Source organism: Pan paniscus, chromosome 10, assembly GCF_029289425.2.
Source record: "Pan paniscus chromosome 10, NHGRI_mPanPan1-v2.0_pri, whole genome shotgun sequence".
NCBI classification, from domain to species: domain Eukaryota; kingdom Metazoa; phylum Chordata; class Mammalia; order Primates; family Hominidae; genus Pan; species Pan paniscus.
In genome coordinates, this window is record NC_073259.2 from 39221393 (window position 1) to 39227392 (window position 6000).

General features: G+C 38.4%; 1 protein-coding gene across 4 annotated transcripts in view; it reads left to right on the forward strand.

Annotated features, from left to right (window-relative positions):
- Positions 1 to 5355, forward strand: part of TESPA1 (thymocyte expressed, positive selection associated 1) — a 34511-nt gene extending 29156 nt beyond the window's left edge. For all 4 annotated transcript variants that reach the window (XM_057299434.1, XM_034935701.3, XM_057299435.1 and 1 more), the window contains one exon: positions 5214 to 5355. The gene's annotated coding sequence lies outside the window, so the exon portion shown is untranslated. The remainder of the gene's footprint in view (positions 1 to 5213) is intronic.
- Positions 5356 to 6000: the final 645 nt, after the last annotated feature.

The window sequence follows — 6000 nt, forward strand, 5'->3', positions numbered from 1 at the left end:
GTTGTCAAATAAACAATACTTTGTCCTCAAGTAAGAAGACTTAACAGAATCATTTGTCACTCACAGTTCACCCTAGACTTACCTGGTAATTGGAGTGGCCATCTGTGTCAGTCAATTGGCTTTATGCAAAGAAAAAATAAACTTGTCATATTTTTAAGACAGGAAGTGGTTTTTGCAAGTTAAAACAAAGTGCTTAAGTTAGATGCCCACCTGCCCATTGAGACTGGAAGAGACAGGTGCTACCTTCCTTGATAATTACATCTCAAAGGGATGGCTGTCAACCTTTGTCCATTTTTTTAATTGGATGATCTATTTGTTTGTTTTGTTATTAAGTTGAAGAAGTTTCTCATATATTTTGGAATTATAATTTATTGAAAGAAGACATACGAGTGCACAACAGGTATATCAAAAGATTCTCAGTATCACTAATCGTCAAGAAAATGCAAATCAAAATCACAATGAAATATTACCTTAAACCTGTTAGGATGGCTATTAGTGAAAAGAAAGATACGTGTTCGCAAGGATGTAGAGTAACTGAAACTTCTGTACACTGTTGGTAAGAATGTAACATGGTGCAACGGCTATGGAAAAGAGTACTAAGTTTCCTCAAAAAATAAAAAGTGGAACTACCATATGATGTAGCAATCCTATTTCTGGGTATTTATCCAAAAGAATTGAAATCAGGATCTTGAAGAGACATTAGCACTCCTATTTTCACTGCAGCACTATTCCCAATGACTAAGATGTGGAAACAAACTTAATGTCCATCAGCGGATGAATGGATAAAGAAAATGAGACATATATATACAGTGAAATATTATTCAGCCTTTAAAAGAAAGGAAGCCTTGCAATATGTGATGGCATGGATGAATCCTGTGGACATCATCTCTCTATATAAGACTTATATGAGACAATATTTCTGAAAATGCTATACAGTATAATTACTAGAGGCTCTTTCTACCAGAAGGACTGTGTAAAGTGGTGTGGATGAAGCCAGGACCTCCTGTTCTCTGCACATCCTCAAAAGCAATTCTTACATTGCTTTCTATGTGAATGTTGACACCTGATGTTGTGTGCCTTGGCAGCCTTGGAAGTAATCCTGGTGATCCATTTCAACTACAACTTAGAAAATGGGGATTATGCAATGCAGATAAAGATTATCTTTCTGCCTTCCACAGCCAAAGAAAGAATGAGACAGTATAGATAAAGGGAAGACTGAGGAAGAGAAAAGAAGATACAGAAGTGTTATTTTGTCTGTGGTTTTGCATTTTGTGATTTCATTTACCTGAAATCCATTTTATCCTTGAATGGGCTCAAGAAAAGGACTTAGCAAGATCATGCAACTAGTTAGTGTCAGAGCCAGAACTAAGACCCAGGTCTCCTGAGATCCAAGCCAAGGCCCTTTCCATCAGAGCATATGGCCCTGATTGAGCAGAAGTTTAGGCTGTTACTGTGGATCAGGGCAAGCCTCACTACCTGTACTTGGATCTGACCTTCATTTACTGTGTGCCTTGACCCTTTATGCTAAGTACCAATACTCTCACTACCTTTGTCACCACTGAAATGTACTTGCCTTCTTATAAAGTCACCAGCAAGAGGAGCACTGTACAGAATAAGCAGAAATGTTCACAGGATGCTTTGAGCTCATAGCTTAGTGAAAAACATGACAAGAAAATCAGTAATTATTAATAATTTTCATTAAATGCCATAGGGACCAGAAATTAACCTTTCAGAAGATGACATTACTTTTTTTAACGATGTGTGTTGGCAAAGATGTAGAGAAGGTAGGCCGGGCACGGTGGCTCACGCCTGTAATCCCAGCACTTTGGGAGGCCGAGACGGGCGGATCACGAGGTCAGGAGATTGAGAGCATCCTGGCTAACACGGTGAAACCCCGTCTCTACTAAAAATACAAAAAAAATTAGCCGGGCGTAGTGGCGGGCCCCTGTAGTCCCAGCTACTCGGGAGGCTTGAGGCAGGAGAATGGCGTGAACCCGGGAGGCGGAGCTTGCAGTGAGCTGTGATCGCGCCACTGCACTCCAGCCTGGGCGACAGAGCGAGACTCCGTCTCAAAAAAAAAAGTAAATAAAAAAAAGATGTAGAGAAGGTAAGTCTGGACACATGTGTCCAACATTGAACAGGGAGAAGGTGGCTGAGGAGAGTAGAAAAAGGAAAAGCAGAATATTGATATTCTAAGCAGAGAGAAAGATAAGTTCAAAGACAGATGAATGGAATACCACAATGTCTTATGAAAATACACCTTATGCCTAGTGGGAGAAAGGGGATGTGCTGGAGAAAGATCAAAACTGAAAATAAGAAAGATAAATAGAAAGGAAGTTATAAAACAAAGTCTCCTATGTTATTTTAAGTGTTTTGATTTAGTCTAAGGTAGGAACCCACTGAAAAATTTACAAAGGAAGTGATGTGATTAGATTTGTCTTTTAGAAAGATTATTCTGGCAGAAGTATGGGAGATGGACTGGGTAGGAAGCCGGCGGAGTAAGGAAAATAATTTAAGAATCTACTGCAGAAACCTAGGGAGAAATGTGATGATCAGAAACAAGCTGAAGGCAGTGGGAATGGAGGGGAGGACGAGTGAGATTTTGAGATATTCAGGAGGTAAAATATCTAAGCCAGGACCGATTAGACTTGTGTTTGGGGAAGAAAAATGGAATAAGGAACAGAAAGAAAGATAGGGCATACAGGTTTCCTCTTGGGCAACTAAATGGATGTAAATATCATTTTATTAAGAATGAAGTAAAATAGGAATAACAATTTGGAAGGCAAATATATTAAAGTATAATTTTCAAAAAGGTAAAATAATGACTCTCATGCAAATGTAGATAAACATGTTCAAAGACTTTACTCAATTCATTAATTACTGAAGGCACCAGCAATATGCTTGACCTGGTCCAAAGACTATTTGAGAAGTCAGTTTATACAGAGAGAGAATTTAACAGATTGCCATATTAGATACAAAACTGGTTAATATCCAATAACAGCATAAACTTTATCTCTGGGATTACTGGTTCCACTGGATGGAAATTATTTGCATCTCTACCCAACATAAATCACTAAGGTAATCTCTGCCCTTGCAAAACTATAAAATAGCAGTGTAAATAGAAAGTCAAGATTAACACTGTACTGAAAGAATATCTAGTCATCTTGTTTGACTATTTAGAAAAAGCTGATGAGTTCATATCTGAACATGGTGAGTGTAAGGTACTTCTAAAATACTGTGATAAAGAGGTTCATGTCTTCATTGGTTTCTGTTGCTATAATAGAACATTACAAACTAGGTATTTTACTTTATAAAAGAAATTTATTTGCTACAGTTCTGGGAGCTGGGAAGTCCAAGGTTGAGGGACCACATCCGGTGAGGGCCTCCTTCCTGCATCATAACATGGCAGAGGATATCACATGGTAAAAAAGCAAGAGCATGCCATCTCAGGTCTCCCTTCCTCTTCTTATATAGCCAAGATTCCCATCATGGGGCCTCACCCTGATGAGTTTATCTAATCCTAATTTTTTCCCTAAGACCTCACCTCTTGATACTATCACGATGGCAATTAAATTCCAACATGAATTTTGGAGGGCAAACTCAAACAACAGTCCATAAGGCAGTTGGATAAAGGAATCTAGGAATTGAGCTTTTTGGAGTTCAAGGCTTACTTATAATAGGTGACGGCATGAGGAAAGATAGTTCACCCAAGAAAGTATGCAGAATCAGAATCTGAAGTAAAAAAAAAAAAAACAACTTAGAAATATTAATATTTAAAGTTTTATCAAGGAACAACGTATATGAAGGAGCAATATTGATTAGAAAAAGAAGGTTGCAAATAGAAACTAAGTGATGTTTCTCTCAAGAAGGAGGGTGTAGTCTTCAGTAACATTTACCATAAAATATCCAATAGGAAGGAAAATGCAAAGATACCATTGTATTTGTGACTAGATAACAATTACTAACCTTGATAAGAATATTTTTATTTGGGTGACAAGGCTTTAAAATATTAATATGAAAAGTGAATAAGAAATGTTGAAAAGAAAGTAGGTAAATAATTTTTTTCTAGGATGGTGAAAGTTTAAGCATACAGTAAATATTTCCCTGGAAGGAAAGAATCAATAGAATGGGAAAGGCTATGGTTTAGGAGGGAAGGAATTGTATGAGTCTCTTCTCACATTGCTGTAAGGACCTAGCTGAGAGTGGGTAAAGAAAAGAGGTTTAATTGGCTCATGGTTCCACAGGCTGTGCAGGAGGCATGGCTAGGGAGACCTCAGGAACTTTCATTCATGGCAGAAGGGGAAGGGGAAGCAAGCACATATTCACATGGTCAGCAGGAGAGAGAGAGAAGGGGGAAGAGCTACACACTTTTAAACAACCAGATCTCATGAGAATTCACTCGCTGTCATGAGAACAGCAAGGGGGAAATCTGCTTCTGTGATCCAATCACCTCCCATGAGGCCCCACCTCCAACACTCAGGATCACAATTCAACATGATATTTGGGTGGGGACACAGAGCCAAAGCATATCAGGGATGTTAATGGTGTGAAGTCACTGAGAACTGGGATGAGATGAGATTCAAGGCACTTTTGGAGGGTGTAGCTAGCCATAAAATAGTGTGACAGATATTTCTCTGAGATTAAAGGAAAAAAAATGGAAAAAAATTTTAAGTGTCAATATGGTTATATTGGTCATCTGGAGAGGAAGTCAAGAAAAATTCTGCCTATTTCTTTCTCTCTTTTTCCTGTGGGGTCATTACTAAAAAGTGTGAGTCAGGAAAAGAATGGTAAAAATTTGAGAATTCTACTATGTAGAAAAAACAAGAGAAATACTTATTAATAGAAAATGCATTGCTAGTTGAATAGGTGAATAATGTTAGGCTCATTTCAAGGTGCAGAACATGAATTGATAGTGGTTTAGTGATATTCTCCAACAGTGTTCAGCAATCCATACAAAAAAATAAAGGTATAAATGTATGCCTTTGTAAGTATTAAACAGTAAGAGGTAAACTCTTGCAGGAATCTCACCTCATGATGAAAAGAGCAGAAACCCCAAGTCACATGACTCTTTGCTGCTGCTGCTAATAACTTTAAATGTCACTTATAATACTGAGAAACATTTCCACAGCTGAGGTATGAAAGTTCCTACCAACCTCAGTACCCAAAGTTGTTTTAAAAATGCATGATATGTATCTTTTTTATTCCCATTGCAGGCTTTCTCCACCACCACAACAGCATGTGGTCTGACAGAATTGGCTTCAAAGAAGAAACTAAAAGCCACCTCTTGCAGGAAACTGCACTGCCCTCAACATCCAGCCCCTACTCCTTGGTCCTCCAAACCCCCAAACTCTGCAGGAGAAAGGCAGCATGGTACATGGGGAGGAAGACCAGACTGAGCGATTTGGAATCCACATCCTAATGCTGCTACAAGCTGCATGCACAAAGACCTTAGGCACATCACTTCATTTCTCTGTACACTGGTTTCTCTACTATGTGTGTATTAAAATAGATAATGTGGATGATAGTAAACTGAACAAAGCCTTAATTTTCTCCCAAGCTTTGACATTGCCAAGGGCAGTTAGGAGACTTCAGTCAGGATCAAGTTTAGGGGACAAGTTTTTTTCTAATACTTTCAAAAGGCCCAAGTGAAGAAAGGAAGGACACCTCACTTTCTGGCTCTAAAAGCATGGTACATCTCACACTAGGATTCCCTCTGCACCTCTGTTCATCCCTGTGTTCCTAAGTAAATTCCAGAAAATCTTCCACAACACCGGAGTCCTATTTTTCTTCTTGAGACCTCCTTTGAAGAAATCAACTTGGAGGCTCCTCCTTAAATCCAGTTTCTTTCTCTACCCAAAATTTTGCATCTTTATAGAAAAAGAGATAAGTAGGATTCAGAGTCTCTTCTCCTAGCCATTGTGGGGGGAAAAAATGCTATTTCTGTTGGCAGAAAACAATACAAATATTTTTTTTAAATCATGGCATGTTTTTAAAGTTAAT